The sequence below is a fragment of the Tamandua tetradactyla genome, chromosome 8, assembly GCF_023851605.1.
Source record: "Tamandua tetradactyla isolate mTamTet1 chromosome 8, mTamTet1.pri, whole genome shotgun sequence".
Lineage (NCBI taxonomy): Eukaryota > Metazoa > Chordata > Mammalia > Pilosa > Myrmecophagidae > Tamandua > Tamandua tetradactyla.
In genome coordinates, this window is record NC_135334.1 from 123,971,297 (window position 1) to 123,988,802 (window position 17,506).

Below are 17,506 nucleotides of genomic sequence, written 5' to 3' on the forward strand. Positions count from 1 at the left end.
CGTCGTCCGCGGCCGCTCCGCCCCACTCGCCCTGGGCGGTGCAGCCAATGCCAAGGCCCGAGCGCGCTTCGCCGCCCAGCAGAGGGCAGAAAAGGCGGCAGCGAAGCCACAGGCCTGGCGGCACCGCTTCAGCAGAGGCCTCAGGAAGGGCGGCCTCGCCCCGGCGGCCATCTTTACTTCTGGCAAACTTGCTGCCTCGGACGCGGTCAGGCAGTCATCGGCAAACTCCGGTTCCTTCCGAGAGAAGAAGGGCGCCGGCGTCCCAGGAGGGATGAGCCCGCCCCCGGATCCGCCCCCGGAAGGGGCAGGGACGGGGGCGGGGCGGGCGCTGGGCGCGCTGGGGAAGCGGCCCCCGCCTATCTCCGGGGAAGCGGCCCCCGCCTATCTCCGCGGAGGCGGTTGTTGCTGCTTTTTCTTCTTTTTGACGTGTTTTCATTTCGTTATTAGGAAGAGGTTTCTACTACAGCCGCCTCTTTCCCCCACCTTTTTCTTTTTCTTTTCCCCCTCAGAATACTGTGCAGCTGGCACAGAACATCCCCAGGCAGAAAAATAGAATCTGGCATGTTTAGTCATCAAAACGAGATCAGGTTTGTGAATTGCTGAGCGTATGTGTTGGGGATGTTTGTGCTTCTTCTTCTGAGGAGACCGGGGGGCGGCCTGGAGAGACGGGGCGGCCTGGGGAGACCGGGGAGCGGCCTGGGGAGACGGGGCCGCCTGGGGAGACGGGGCCGCCTGGGGAGACCGGGGAGCGGCCTGAGGAGACCGGGGAGCGGCCTGAGGAGACCGGGGAGCGGCCTGAGGAGACCGGGGGGCGGCCTGGGGAGACCGGGGGGCGGCCTGGGGAGACCGGGGGGCGGCCTGGGGAGAGCGGGGGCGGCCTGGGGAGACCGGCGGGCGGCCTGGGGAGACCTGGGGGGCGGCCTGGGGAGACCTGGGGGGCGGCCTGAGGAGACTGGGGGGCGGCCTGGGGAGACGGGGGGGCGGCCTGGGGAGACGGGGGGGCGGCCTGGGGAGACTGGGGGGCGGCCTGGGGAGATGGGGAGACGGGGAGGCCTGGGGAGAGCGGGGGCGGCCTGAGGAGATGGGGAGACGGGGCGGCCTGGGGAGACGGGGAGGCCTGGGGAGAGCGGGGGCGGCCTGGGGAGACCTGGGGCGGCCTGGGGAGACCTGGGAGCGGCCTGAGGAGACGGGGCGGCCTGAGGAGATGGGGCGGCCTGGCGCCCCCGTCCCGTGCCCTCCGGCACCCGGCACGCGGCCTTCTGTGAAAGACCCCGCAGACGTGCGCGCTCGGGGCTGGGGGCTGCGCCGGGGGCGGGGTGCCGTCTCGACACAGGCGGGTCTGGGGAAGGGGTCTGCGGGAGCTTCTTTCTGAAGTCGCGGTTCCGGCACTGAGCCCCCTTCTCTGCCGCCGCGGGGCGGTTTCCAAACGAGGCGGGTCCGAGCTGGGCGCCCGTGGACGGGGCTGGAAGGCGCCCGTGGACGGGGCTGGAAGGCGCCCGTGGACGGGGCTGGAAGGCGCCCGTGGACGGGGCTGGAAGGCGCCCGTGCCCGCAGCCGTCGGGCCCACGCGCTGCCGGACCTGAGCGCCCGTGGGGCGCCGCGGCGTCTGGACTCCCCTCCCGCGGCCTCTGCGAACCGCCCCCAGTCCGGCAGCCCAGAGGCGCGGGTCGCCGCGTGAGCGCCGAGGGCGCCTGACCGCCCGCGTCTTCGCGTGGCCGTCGCGAGTCTCCGCCCGAGGCCTGGGTGGCGACGCCGCGGGCCCCGCGTCCTGCCGGCCTGGCCTTCACCGGTCAGCCGCGAGACCGCAGAGCGCGGCGCGAGTCCCCGCAGTGGGGAAATGGCAGACGAGCTGCGCTTCGGCGGACGCAGGGGACGCTCTCGTTCCTCGTTTGTGCAGGGTTTTTACACGCGAAGACTGCTGCAAAAATCCCTGCCCGGGCGGTGCGTGTGAAGTGCCGCGTCGGGACGGTTCGCTGGAGCCCTCAGTTTCCGAAAGTCCAGTTTGTGCGGTTTGCTGGGGCCGAGTCTGGGGCTGGGAGAAGTTTAGAGGAACTCAAAGACTGAAGCACGGACCTTTTTTTTTAATTGAGAAGTATCTTCACACACTTTCTATGCATGGTGCACAAGCAGTGGCCCACAATATCGCATAGTCTTGTATCCCTCACCATGATCCTTTTTTTTAGAACATCTGCGTCAATCCAGAAAAAGAAATAAAAAGAAAAAACTCATACCCCTTTCCCTCCCTCCCACTGATCACTAGTGTTTCATCTACCTAATTTATTTTAACCTTTTTCCCCTTATTATTTATTTACTTATTTATTATTATTATTATTATTGGCTTGGGCAGGCTCTGGGAATCAAACCTGGGTCTCCGGTATGGCAGGTGAGAATTCTGCCACTGAGCCACCATCACACCGCCCTTATTTACTTATTTTTACCCATATTTTTTATTCATCTGGCCATATCCTGGATATAAGGAACATCGGACACAAGTTTCACACAATCACACAGTCACATTGTAAAACCTTCATTGGATTATATATATCATTATACAGTCATCTTCAAGAAACAAGGCTACTGGAACACAGCTCTACAGTTTCAGGTGCTTCCGTCCAGTCACTCCAATACACCATAGACTAAAAAGGGGACATCCATATAATGCATAGGAGTAACCTCTATAATAATGCATAGGAGTAACCTCTATAATAATGCATAAGAATAAACTCCAGGCCTCTCCACCCTGTTTGGAATCTCTCAGCCACTGAAGCTTTGTCTCATCTCTCTCTTCCCCCTTTTGGTCAGGAAGGCTTTCTCAATCCCTTGATGCTGAGTCCTGGCTTATCACAGGATTTCTGTCCCACGTTGCCAGGGAGATTTACATCCCTGGGAGTCAAGTCCCACACAGGAGTTGCCTGTGGAGTTGGCTTAGAGAGAGAGGCCACATCTGAGCACAAAAGAGGTTCTCTGGGGGTGACTCTTGGATCTAATTTTAAGAAGGCTTAACCCATTCTTTGCAGGAATAAGTTTCATAGGGGCGAACCCCAAGATCGAGGCCTTGGCCTACTGATTTGGTTTTCCCCACTGCTTGCGAGGGGAATTTGGAGGAAATTCTACAAATGGGGAAGTTGAACTTCTCCCCAATACTTCTTTATTCACTGTCCACATCGCTTCGGGATTTATCGGAGCATCACACTAACCTGGGTGTATTAGCTAGGGTTCTCTAGAGAAATAGAATCAGCAGAAGATATCTGTAAATATAAAATTTATAAACGTGTCTCAAGCAACCGTGGGGTTGTAAGACTTCAAGACCTGTAGGGCAGGTCACCAGTTGGCAGCTCCAATGAAGGTCCTCAACGAACTCTCAGGAGAAGCTGGCTGGCTGAAGCAGGAAGAGTGATTGTCTCTTCTGAGTCCTCCTTAAAAGCCTTCCAGTGATTAAATTGTCACTCATTGCAGAAGACACTCCCCTTAGCTGATTGCAAATGCGATCAGCTGTGGATGCAGCCAACATGGTCATGATTTAAGTCCATGAAATGTCCTCACAGCAACAGACAGGCCAGTTTTGCCTGACCAGACAATCAGGTACCACCACCTGGCCAAGTTGACACATGAACATGACCATCACACTGGGCAAGTCAACAATATCTCACTCTCTATTCAAGATTCCCTGTACTTATGGTGTGCAGCTAAATTGAACATAACAGTTTAATTAGGAAATGCACTACCCAAAATAGAAATTCTGTACCAAATAAATATCTCACCCTTTAGTCTCACCTAGAAGTTGAGGTTTCAAAATATGAATAATATTCTTTACCTTAGTCCTATCCATATCATCTTCATTAATATCTGTAGTTGAAGTCTGATCCTTTTTTCAACTTTTTAAACAGTTCCTATATGGAGTACTGCTCACTTTTATAGCTTCAGCGCTCTAACTCTGAGTCTCAGGTGTTACATGAGTACCCAGCAGGGAGTTCTTGAAGTGTTGCTGTCCGTGAAAAGGAATTGATTGTCTAGATTCTGGGTCTATAGAGAGCCAACCCTCAATTACAGCCTTATCTAGAGTTGGTTTATTCCTATTCCATGTGCATTTACCTTTCCAGAGCCAGCCTAGTTTCCTTGGAATTATGCCTGATCCTCTGGATCCTGCTGCTGTCCAGAAGGAGGAAGAGAGGACTTGGGGCCAACAGCAGGATACCTCTAGTTACTATAAATAGGATTTAAAGATACTTCTTTTCCTAAATAGTCAGTTCTACTAGACTGCTTAAAATATTTTTGTTGCATTCTATATGTGACTTTAAAATTGTCTTGAGTTTTCCAGTCCAAACTGGAAAGAGTTCTGCAATATACTGTATTCTTGTGTGTTCCTTTGGTTCAGCTCTCAAGAGCCCTGCAAGATGATATTTAGCTTTGATTTCAGAATTAATGAAATGGTTGTTTGTTGCTTCCTATGAAATGGAAAGAAAGAATGAAAGACAGACACAGATGGGTTCAGGGGGTCTGAAGCTCAGCGATAACAGACCAGAAACATCAGACAACTTTATTCTTAACTGGTTCCTGCTTATATACTGCAGGGTTCACGTGACAAAGAGTACGCATGCACCTGGTGAGAATACAGAGTGCTTACTTAAGATGACCTCGGAGAACCTGGAGCTAAGACAAAACAAACATTCTCTCTCTCCCAGACTGTTACCCATTAAGCAAATAACTGTCTCCTCAATTTCTTGCCTTCACTTTAACTCCAGCTACTCCCAACAAATTCTGCAGGTCTTGTTTTAACCCTTGTCTCCTACAGTTGTTGGTTTATTCGTTTGAGGGGGTGGCAGGGAGGGTGGACAGAAAAGGGAGGAATCCTTACTCGCTATTCATTTCATGTGCTGGGTGAGGCTCAGCAGATCATGGGAAGACCTTAGGAGGTGATGATGGATTGGCTATGCTGAACCAGACAACTAGACTTTCTTTCTGGGATTTCAGTAGAAAAATCTTTCCTCAATGAGATCAGGGAGGAAAATATGTCTCTGTTCTGCTTGGCTGGTTCTGGCAGAAGACATGACTCCCCCCATATGCAGGAGCATCCTCAGGGCTCTCCACCAGATGAAGCCGGAGCAGCTGCCTGCCATCAGTACTTCGTGGCTGAAGTGCTTAAGAGTTTGCATGGTGCCTTTTTCTACTGGATACCCTGAAGTTAGGTAATGGTTGGTTTAGCACGTGGTTAGAGTCATCACATCACCCTAGTGACTGGCCTACTGGGCTCCCAGCCAGGTAGAAGTCTTATACAGTAAAAGTCCCAGACGGAATGAACTCTGCCCTCTTGCTTTCTGAGATTTCTTTACCTGTGCATTGCAAATACATACAGGTGGGGGGTGGGAGGGCACTGTCAGGCACGGGACCAGATGGCTGGTGGGAAGACTTGGCTCTAGGACTCATCTGTGGAGGAGGCAGAGATTGGCCATTTACTTAGGATGTGGCTTTCAATTCACCTTCATTCTTTTCTCTCTGTGTTAAAGTCTCCAGTGCTCCTCTTTGCACTCTGCAGCTTCTTATCAGATGCTCCAGTAGGCTCCCACCTTTAGCAGAGGCCACATCCTCATGGCATCCGACTCACCACAGCACTCTGACTTTGGGTCCTGCAGGGGGAGATCTCATGCAGTGGAACCTTCATATAGTGGACAGAGCTGTCTGCGTTACAGGGGAGAGCAGCTCCTGTGCCAGACAAGAGTGCTAAAGAAGTGTTTGTTGAATGAATGAACAGTCATCCAGTAACAGGGAGATGATTGGATTCAAAAGTAACTGTGGAGTTCCAGAAGCCTACAACCTCCAGATGGGTCCCTGGTACAGATAAGTCCTGAAACCTAGCCCAGCCTCTCCAGAACATCAGATAATTCCATCTCCCTACCCCATATCAGTGACAGACCCTTCCAACATGAAAAAGTTGGAATGGCCATAGCTCAAACACCCCTAAAGAGTGGAAGAAAGATTAAAGGTGATGATGGAGTTATACAGAGAAGGTCGGGTTTAACAAATGAGTATGACTGCTGAATCATTAAATTGATATCTCTTTTAGTCTTCAATATCTTAGAGCAGCCAGAAGTAAAAACCTGAAGTTGTGAAATTGTAACCCATGCCAAACTGAAATCTGTTCTACAACTAAGTGTTGTGCTGCACTTTGAAATTTATTGCTTTTTTGTATATATGTTATTTTTTTCACAAAAAAAAAAGTGGATTGTGATGAGTAAAAAGATATTTATTCCTTCTAGCCTCCTATGTTCTGGAGCAGCTAGAAGGAAAAATCTGAGAGGATGGTATGGTAGCCCAAGACAAACTCTGGGATCTGTCCTGTAACTACTCGTTGAAGAGTGCTTTGAAAACTATTGCTTTTTTCTTTCTTTGCTTTTCTTTGCTTTGTATTTATGTTGTACTATACATAAGAAAAGTTATGTATATAAAAAAAAACTAACTGTGGAGAATTCTCACCAGGAGGCTCGGGTTTGATTCCCAGCCCCTGCACTCCCACCCACCCACCCACCCCCGCCAAAAGAAAAAATCAGCAAATGGTGCTGCAATAATGGGATACTCACATGGAAAAAGAATGAAAATTTAAAAATTTTTAAACTTTAAAAAATTTGAAAATAAAAAAGTAACTGTGTGTATTTTCAAAATATGTAAATGATAATGATACACATCTTTATTGAACGCCTGCCTTTAAAACGTAAGAGGCTGTAAAATGTTGATCACCCTCTAGTAAGGCACTAAGACTGCCCCTTCTTACCTCTTTGACCTCATGTTCTTCTACTGTCTCTCTTCATTTTCCATGGTTTAGCCACACTGGCTATTTTTATTCCAGAAACTGCTGTCCCTTTTGTCTGGACTGCTCTTTCCCATGATCTTATGACTGGCTCCCTCTCATCATGCAGGGCTCAGCTCAGTAGCCCTCTTCAGGCAGCACCTACGGGTCACTCTGTTCTAAAGTGGCCCCCACTCCACCCAGTCACTCCTCACCCCTGCTTCAACCCCCCTCCCCCCAGAAATATCTCACTTTTGTTGAGTTGTATGTCCTTCCCAATTGGAAAGGGAGCATCTCAGTGGTAGGGCGTCATCTTTCTGGCCCACTCCTACATCCCAGTGCCTTGAACACTAATGTTTGGCCAAGTGTAGTTGCTTCATATTTGTGGAATGAATGAGGGGCTTGAAGTGTAACTGGACAGATTGGATGTGCACATAAAAGATGCTTAACAGTAAAGGTGCAAAAGCACGCTTTTTGCGCGCTACAGAAGGTGAGAGAAGGAATAACACTTGGTGAATCAGAGTTGGTGAAGGCCTCATAGACGAGGGACAAGCAAAATTTAGATAAATGAAGAGAAAAGGAGGAAAGGCAGAGTGTGTTCAAAACAAGTTTTGACACAGAGCTTTAGCACTAAACCTACTCATGTTTATCATGAGAGGGATGAGCATGTTAGTCCCAAAGAGAACTTTACTTGCCTAGCTGGGGGCTGACGTTAGAGAGCTGTACAGTGAAAAGGGGTGCTGCGGTTGACAGCAGAAGTCACAAACTCTTATGCCTAAGGGGCCAAACAGAAAAATGAACATGTAGGCTGCTGGGGTCTGATGGCTGCCAGGCAAGAATGTAGAGCCAGTGCTATCACATCTGATTTTTCCAGTGAAGCTTGAAATCCTGATTATTTACATGAAATTTCCTGGTTTTTAATCTTGGCAACTAAACAAAAGTAAACCCTATCTAAGCTGAACAGAACACGCTGTAAGGTAGATTGCCCCAGCTCACCATCTTGCCATCTCCGGTCTAGAGGTAGATGAGGTCAGGGCGAACCCTGGAAGAGGTCTTTTATTTTCTTCCTGATATCAAAGTGTATTTATTCATAATATCCTGTTGAACAGAGGAGGAAAAACTTTAAGTTAGAAAAATATGTACAGTCTAATCTTATTTTTTAGAAAAGTTAGTAAAGAAATTATGCAAAGGTGGAAGTCATTGTGATTCTTAAGTGGTAACTGTCAAAAGTGATTCAGAATAATTTATCATTCCCCGCTCCCAAACCCTGGGAAAATGGCTGGCATTGGTAGTACTCAGAGGGTAGCTTTTAAACTGTTTTAAAATTCTGCAATGAAATAAATCATTAATTTCATGTTTATTTTGTACAGGATCTTTGACAAGTTTATCAGCTTTAAAATGATCAATTCATGACATTGAAAGACAAATTTTCCTCTCAACTAGTGATTTTCATCCTGCTACCTACAGTTCAGCTTACCACCTTTTGTCTATTGTAGTAACCATTTTTCATTTCACAGGATCCGAAATACACAATTGTATCTTATAGACAAAACTGTTCAAGTTTGTTTTCAAATAATGTCCATAAAGAGGTCAAGTTCTCAAGCGTACGTAAAACCACACTGTACCAATTTATCAATGTAAATCCAAGTCTTCCTTCTCTGCTTATCCCATTACACTAGACAGCAACGCTGTGTAACTTCTTAATGCACATGCCTCCACCATCCTGTACTCTTTCCGTATTCTATCATTTTGACACCTACATAAGAATATTTCAATTCAGCAATCAAGCATTTCAACTGCTGTCCTTGTAAATTAAATGGTAATACATCAAGGGCCCAATTCTTAGGAGGTTTAACATTAATAGAGTACTACATTATTTACCTTGGTTCATAAAAAACAAAGATGGCCACATCAATTTAATTCCATATATATGATGCTATTCAATTAATTTAAATTTCAATTTAAATTAATTTATTCAATTTATTTAAAATTTTAATAAACATAATCAAATTAGTGCTCCAAATATTACAAGAGAAGACACAATAGAGACTGCCTTGCAATCAGAAGTACATATTCCTTCTATAGAGATGGAGAAATAAAAGGACAAATCTGGTTGTCTGAAAGACAATTCTCTATACACATTTTATTTAGTTTTTACACTGTCTTCATATGAATGGGACCACTTCTCTACTTGAGCCATTTTTAACCAAAGCAAAATAACCTAAGTAATACAAAGTGTTAAAATAGAGCATTAAGATATAAAAACACCAACACAGCAAGCAGACTCACCCCACCCCCCCACCCCCCCACCCCCGTCTTTGTGGGACATGACTACCAGGGGTGTGGATCTTCCTGGCAACGTGGGACAGAAATCCCAGAATGAGCTGAGATTCAGCATCAAGGGATTGAGAAAACCTTCTTGACCAAAAGGGGCAAGAGGGAAATGAGAAAAAGTGTCAATGGCGGAGAGATTCCAGAGTCGAGAGGTTATCCTGGAGGTTATTCTTATGCATCAAGTAGATATCATCTTGTTATTCAAGAAGTAATGGAGAGGCTGGAGGGAACTGCCTGAAAATGCAGAGCTGTGTTCCAGTAGCCATGTTTCTTGAGGATGATTGAATAATGATACAATAATAATGTCACAATGTGACTGTGTGATTGTGAAAACCTTGTGTCTGATGCTCCTTTTATCTACCTTGTCAACAAAGGAGTAGAACATATGGAATAAAAATAAATAATAGGGGGAACAAATGTTAAAATAAATTTAGTTTGAAATGCTAGTGATCAATGAAAGCGAGGGGTAAGGGGTATAGTATGTATAATCTTTTTTTTTTCTTTCCTGTGTTCATTTTATTTCTTTTTCTATTGTCTTTTTATTTCTTTTTCTGAATTAATGCAAATGTTCTAAGAAATGATGAATATGCAACTAAGTGATGATATTGTGACTTACTGATTATGTATGTTGATGTTTTATTTTGTTTATTTTTTAATTAATAAATAAATTTTTTTTTAAAAATTGGAACAGTACTAGTAAATTAACAAAAAGTAATAACAAAAATGGAAACAGGTTCCTCTAAAGTGGGGGAAGACTTCTGGAAGTTGTGATGCTAGTTGCTGAAGGATGTGACTTAGATCTCAAAAAGCTTTAAAAGAAGAACAAGCTACCACAGCATCTTGACCTAAAGTTTTCTCCTGGGGACAGAACAAGACAAACTTTACTACCACAAAAATCTTACTACTGAGAACCGAAGGTTCAACACCATCTCTCAATTCTCAGGTGGTTCACCTGTCTCTGTAACAACACAGAGAGCGATTAATGAACAAATCTCGTTGCAACCAGTGAAGGGCTAGAACATGCTGCAACGTGGGTGAGCCTCAGGGGCCTCGTGGTGAGTGAAATAAGCCAGACACCAAAGGCCAGATGGATGCGTTCTCTCACACGAAATACTCAGGAGACAGAAAGCACGATGCGATGAGGGGGTAGGGAGGGGGTGGAGAGTTATTCTAAATGAGTACAAGTTCTCACTGGGGTGATAAAAACAGTCGGAAATAGTGGTGAAAGTTCCACTGTGTTAATAACGTACTTAACATCAAAGAACTGTCCACTTAAATGATTAAAATGATTTTTCTGTTATGTATATTTTTACTGCAATTAAAAATAAACTTTTTAAATATAATAAAAAAGATATAAAAACAAACATTCTAATTCTAGTTAGGAATGTAATTATGATGTTACATTTTTAAAAATCCACAATTATGTTTAGGAAATCACACAAACATAGGTTACTGATTTGAATGAAACGCATAAATTTGTAGCAAAGCTTTGTAGTTACAAAAATAGAAAAAATGTACCAAAGAATGCACAAAATTAATGTTTATTCCACCTTTGTGTCATATTCCTGGATCCTTCACCAATGTTACATGAAGGAAAAAACAAAAGCAAAACAAAATGAATAACTGAAATCAGAATCACTAATGTTATCAAGCAGAGAAACAAATTAAAATCCAGCAGCCATCAGCAAGAGTACAGCAACAACAATACTGTAAAAAGAAACAAAATTGCTAGAAAATTGTATGCATCATATTCTTTCAAATCAGCAAAATATACTCCTGCATATAATGAACATAAACAGAATTTTTTTCCTTTAAGGGATAGAAATGCAAATTCTTTTTTCAGTATTGTGGATGGGTAAATGTGTTTGTAATGGTAATTCTACCAAGCTATTACAGAGTGGGTCAAGAATACATTTATGGATACTGGGGACAATGTGTCCTGTAATTCTTTGATTGGGATACGCTAGCCAAAATTAAAAAAATAATAATAATACATGAATACAGAAGTACAAGACAAAGGGGAACGAGACTTCTCTTATATCTTAGATGGAAATCAGATTTAAATACAGTCCACTCTGCTTTTGAAGAGGCTTTGGTTCAGCCCCCAAATCTCAATGGCTTGATGCGGTCTCCTAGGAGAACACTCAGAAGTGTCTTCTCAAACAACAAACGTGTTTTCAGTGGTGGAGCCGCTCTTAGTAGCGGTGTCTGCATGGGACTGATAACCAATCCCTGTATTTGGAGGAAGTCTAATTGTTCCTCATACACCCTCCCTATATGGGTAGCAGCTTCTCTGCATTCACGCTCAGTAGTCCATATTGCTATCTGATCACCTTTAGTGCTGCTCCACATACATCAGCCCTGGGGTCATCAGAAGATCTCCAGTAAGGCACCGCAGAGTCTAGCCAAAAGCAATTGAGGTCACTTGTCTCTGCTGTTCGTTCAATGTAATTAGCCATTGTCCTCCTTGTTTGTCTTTTTCATCTTCCCGAATAGGCTCAATACCATCCTTAAAAAGTGAGTAGTCACAGCCAGGCATTAAATTACCAGACAGCTGGATATGGTTGTACAGAGCCCAGGCGTCTTCGAAGGTACCAAACTTAGAGATCAGTCGAAGGTTTGCTTGCCAAGTTTTGCTTTTAACATCTTTAAAAAACCGAAGCGCCCATCTGTTCTGTACTGAATGTTGAATACAGTTAGCAACCTCCGGATTAGGTTCTGTTTTCTCTTCTGTGGGTGGGGGTCAGGAGTAGGGGTGGCTTCCGTTTCCACGGTCGTCGTCGTCTTAGAGCAAACCCCGGAAGAGGTCTTTCAAGAAGAGAGTTTGGAGAGCAGCCCATCAGAAAAGGTCAGAAGGTTTGGGAGATTAGGATTCAAAGTGTGAATGGGTTTTCAGAACACACGTCCCCGACATTAGAAGGAAGGCGGCCCGACGAGTGCTGCGGACAGAGCTCAGGTGGCCTCCTGCCCTCCCGGGAGAGCAGGCAGAACACAGAGCCCAGGCAGGCAGAGATTTGTTTGTTCTGGGATCCAGGTCAGGGAGCCACAAAGGCAGTGCTGGCTGACTGCAAATCGCCCTGGGGAGAAAGAGGGAAGGGCTAGGCAGGGCCAGGCAGGGGGCCAGAGCTTCTCCCATGGCTTCCAGGGCTGCTCTTTCTTGTCTCAGCACCACCTGGCAGAGACAGTCCTTCAGCTGTCCTCCACGGCTCAAGGAAGAGGAAGCGTCTCCTCCAGGGCCCTGTCCTGGGCAGGTTGGAGCGATGGCCACCGTGAGAGCCCGGCCCCGCCATCTGGAGGAGCGAATCAAAGGCAACAGCCAAACCCATTACCCCCAAAGTATCCTGGTGTCCCTTGATGGTCCCTCCCTCTCTAACTCCTGACCTGACGCCAGGAAAGCATGGATCAGCTCTCTAGTCTATAGATGAATTTGCATATTTTAGACTTTTATTTAAGTGGAATCACACAGAATATATTCTTTTTTTGGCAGGGAGAGGTCTGGCTTTTTTCACTAATTATCTGAAATTCATCCACACTTTTAGGTATATCAATAGTTTTTTGTTTTGTTTTCCTAAGTATTGTTCCATCTTATCAGTATACCACAATTTATTTATCCATTCACCTGCTGGAGGACATTTAGATTTTTTCCAGTTTTTGACTTATAAATACAGCTGCTAAGAACATTCACGCACGGGTCTTTGTATGGATGTGTTTTCATTTTTCTTGGGTAAATACCTATGAGTGGAAGCTGGGATATAGGGCAGGATTCTTCTGATATTAATTAAATGAGATTAAAAAAAAAAAGCTTACACTTCTCTTTCTAAGGACCTGCCAAACTCTTTCCCACAGCAGTTACACCACTTTAAGTTCTCATCATCAGCGTAGGAGGGTTCCTATTTCTCTGCATCATTGTCAACACTTGTTACTTTCTGTTTCTGTTTTTTTTAGTCACCTGAGTGGGTCTGACTGATTTTTAATATTTAAGCCAATCTTTTGTATTGGAATAAATCCACTTGGTTGTAGTGTCTCTATCCTTTTAAAAATATCACCACTGGATTAAACATTCTTGATATTTTATTCAGGATTTTTGCATCTGGGTTGATGTGTAAGTCAGTAATTTTTCTTTTTTGATATGTGCTTATCAGATTTGGGTATCAAGGATATGCTGGTCTCATGGCCTTGGTAACTCCTCTTTCTAGACTTTGGAGAGTATCAGCTTGATATTATCTCTTCCTCTTTCTCTTTTTCCTGAATAATTCAAACCAAAGTCACTAGGTAGACCGAGCGAGGTAGAGTTCATACAGTGGCCACTGCCAGACGCTAGAGTCACAAGGGCGAGGTGGCATCCCTGCCAGCGGTGGCAGCTCAGCACATGGGGGCAGAGCCCCAGGGGCCCGGAGGGCATCCCTGCAGGGAGGAGGGACGGAGGACGGCAGTGGTGGCATGGTATGGAATACTGAAGCCCGAGGGATGAAGACGAGCCCGAGTGAGGGCGGGCATGGGCCCAGCGGGCTGAGGAAGGCCTCTGCATGGAGACAAGTGTCAGTGGCGGCTGTTGCAGCAAGGAGGGTGTGTCTGTGTAGGAGTGGAGGGGCCGTGGCCAGTGAGGGTGACCGCGTCCCAGCAGGCTGATGAGGATTTGCACTGGGGAGGGTTGGCAGCAGTGATGGAACACTGGTTAGACCAGGGGTGGGTCGACTCTGTAAATACGTTGAGTATAATGGGAGCCAGGTTTCTCACTGATGTCAGAGAAGGGAATTACAAATATGGAAAGGGAGAAACTAGAATGAACTCCGTGGTGTCTGATTGGAATAAGAGGCACTGGGGTGAACCCATGGTTTTCAATATATGTAGGTAGATATAGAAATAAAATAGACATAAATGTATGTATGTGTGTGTCCTCCATCTCTACACCCTGAGAGGCATACTTTTCACCAAGATTTTATTTCTATATGCCATGCTTTGCTAAAAGAAACCAAAGTTCCTTAGAGAGATGACTGATTCCAGGCCTGGGGCAGGGAAAGTAGATGAGCCCTGAATATCATGTTTGTTGAAAGTAAAGAAATAATCAACGAATGATAGGGATGTGTCAAAAGGACACAGGAGCCAGCTTAAATAGGCAAACTTTGGGACAATTGGAGTAATAATATATACTATGTATATAATAACAGTAGCAGATTATAATTTACCGAATAAAATAGCAATCTGTGAGTCCACATTGATATAAATAATTGAATAATTTGACAATTTGGTGACAAATAGGATATTTATATAGTTCTCCAAAGGGGAAAAAAATAACTTCACAATGGAGAATCCAGTCAGACAGCATCTTAAAGAAGTGATCATTATCAACCACCAGCAATGGGACAAATCAAAATCACATGCCACCAGATGGGGCCCCAGGAGAGCACAGAGTCACAGGATAGTCCTGCCAAGGATGTGTCATCTCCACTGCCTTCAAAAATTTTTCTCTAATTCAAATAGAGTTGAGAGGCTATTCTGGAGGTCACTCTTACACATTCTTTTTTTTTTTTAAAGAGGTTCTTGGGGGTGACTCTTAGGCTTATTTATTTATTTATTTTTTTACATGGGCAGGCACCGGGAATCAAACCCGGACCTCTGGCATGGCAGGCAAACATCCTTGCCTGCTGAGCCACCGTGGCCTGCCCACTCTTACACATTCTTCTGTTAAACATTACTACCTATCATAGCTTGCCAAACCTCAACCAAAACCATTCCTGCCAATCCTAAAGAACACCTAGGACAATATATAAGATTCTACAAAGGTTCCATGCACTAGGGTAACTTGCCAGAAACCTACAAGCTCCAGATGGGTCCCTGGACCAGATAAGTCCTGAAATGCAGAGGGCCAGCCTCTCCACAACATCAATTAGTTCCATCCCCCTATCCCACGTTATTCACAGCCCCTTTCAACATGAAAAAGTTAGAATGGGAGTTATAGTTTCTCCCACCTAAAGAGTGGGAGAAAAATCAAAGGTGATGGTGGAGTTATACAGAGAAGGTCAGGTTTAACAAATGAGTATGATTGTGAAATCATATATTGATATTTCTTTTAGTCTCCAGTATCTGAGAGCAGCTAGAAGGAAAAACCTAAATTAGTGGGAATTGTAACCCATACCAAACTCTGAAATCTGTTCTATAACTAATTGTTGCTATGTGCTTTGAAATGTATTGCTTTTTTGTATATGTTATTTTTCACAAAAAAAGAAAAAAAAAGTCAATTGTGATGACAGATGCACAGCTATATGATGGTACTGTGAACCACGGACTGTACACTTTGGATGATTACACAGTATGGGAACGTATAATATATATCAATATAGATAAATACGTTTTTCCCTAAACCCATATATTTTATCTAACAATTTAGTTCTTGTCAACAGAAGATTGGTCTGATACAAATGAACCCACCGTAGCTGGAATTGGAAGTCTCAAATAGATTTTCTTGTTTTGTCCAGCTTTTCTAGTCCTTCTCAGAGCAAGAGTTGGTCCCAACCATCTAGTGCACCACTGCGCGACAGGTGCACTCAGCCTCTAACTCAGAGCACGTGAGCACGCTGTTCACTAACGCTCTGATGTGGGCCATGCTTTTCCTGGATATGGTCTGCTGATTAGGGCTCATGTGGCTTCACGTAAACCACACCTATAATGTATTCTTTATAGGGTCTGGTTTCCTTTTTTTCTAAAGTTGAGAGATAATTTAAAGATGCATATGAAGCTATCTGTTTGCAGAGTCTTTGTTAATTTTTATTATTCCCCACCCTAATCTTTTTTTCCCACCCTAATCTTTTATAAGTATTTCGGCCATGCTTAACTTGACAACTATTATTTTTAGCAACTCATTTTTTGTAGTTTTTCCAAAGCATTCAACATGGTTTACATGGAAATACCAACAATCTTCTTTTTTGCAATTATTTTTATCAGATTGCATTTAAATTACATGAGTAAAAAAAAGTACAACTGGCATAGTTATTTTTAATCAAACATAGCTAAACTGGGTAAGGATGGAGCTCAACAGGTGGGAGCAGATGACCGCCTTATTGGGGATAAGGAGTGGGCAGGCTGCAGCACTGGTTAGAGTATTTTAGAGAGGTAGTAGACAGGACTAGTTAGTATGTAGAGTTGGTAAAGTGGACACTGTTTAAAAAAACTTGTATAGGTTTATGAGACCGGATAGCAGCAGCCTAAGGAAGACGAGAAGAGCTCTTGGAGATGTAAAGCCCTTACGCAGTGGCTGGTGCACTACGCCCACTTAGCAGGTTTAAGCCACTGACATTATTTTCATCATCATTCTCCGGCTGTGGGGATAGGAAGGAGTCCAGGCCTGAGTCCTGTCCTCCGAACCCAGCCACTCTTGCAAGTGAAGGTCTGCAAAGGACACTGTGGGTTAAACTACGTTACATCCATGCAAAGAACGGAAAACTTCTCAGCAATAAAACAACAAACATCAATCCACGCAGCCACTTGGATGACTTTCAAGGTGTTATATCAAGTGAAGGAAGCCAGTCTCAAGAGGCTGCAGTTACGTACCGTATCATATCAAGGCATGATACAAAAGGCGAAACCACAGTGACAGAGAGCACTGCTTGCTGGGCGCTGGGGTGGGGCGGGGGGTGACGACACGGAAAGCATGAAGGAGTTTTTGGGGTGCTGTTCTACACCCCCATTATAGTGGCAGCTACCTGAATCTATATATATATGTGAAAATTCATAAAACTTCATCCAAAACTCAAAGATTCTGTATTTTAATTTAAAAAAATTAAAAGCTTAAAGAAAATAAACTAAACTGAAAAAGCACAAGCGCCAGGAGCAGCCTGTCCTCTAGTCTGCCCCAGCCTCTCCCAGGGGCGGGCATGTGTGCCCAGGCTGCCTTCACTCCCTGCCCAGTGCCGCTCACTGGCTTTTCCTTCCTCCCCTTAGACTGGGAGGGGCATCACGGGGCTGAGGTCCAACCTCCCAGCGCCAACCAGAGTTTCACCCGCGTGGAAGGAACTGGGCTGCAAGCCTTCAGAGGCGCCCCTTCCCAGCCACCAGCGCAGGCACCTGCGAGCGGGTCTTCATCTGGGGAAAGGGCTCCCGGCTCCCGGCGACGTCCTGGCAAGAGGCCCAGGGCCCACCTCCTGCACCCATGCTGGCCGGGCAAGAAGGTAAAGGTCTAGCCACTTCCTGCCCTCCCCTCCATCTCACACTCTCTCTTTGGCTGCCCTTACTTTGGTACAGGTGGGGTTACTGCTTCTATAGGGTTCTAGAGCCTCAGCTCCTCTCAACAAGGGGTTGAAGTCACACCCACTAGGTTAGGGTTCCTACTAGACAGGTCAGCATGGCACTGCCCTACAGAGGCGCTCAGAGGCCGGAGCCGGGCTAAGGACTTCA

The 17,506-nt window shown here is 45.4% G+C and overlaps 1 pseudogene; it reads right to left on the minus strand.

The window, feature by feature from the left end:
* Positions 1-11,077: 11,077 nt before the first annotated feature.
* LOC143645289 (eukaryotic translation initiation factor 4E-like) lies at positions 11,078-17,263 on the minus strand (annotated as a pseudogene).
* Between the last annotated feature and the right edge of the window lie 243 nt (positions 17,264-17,506).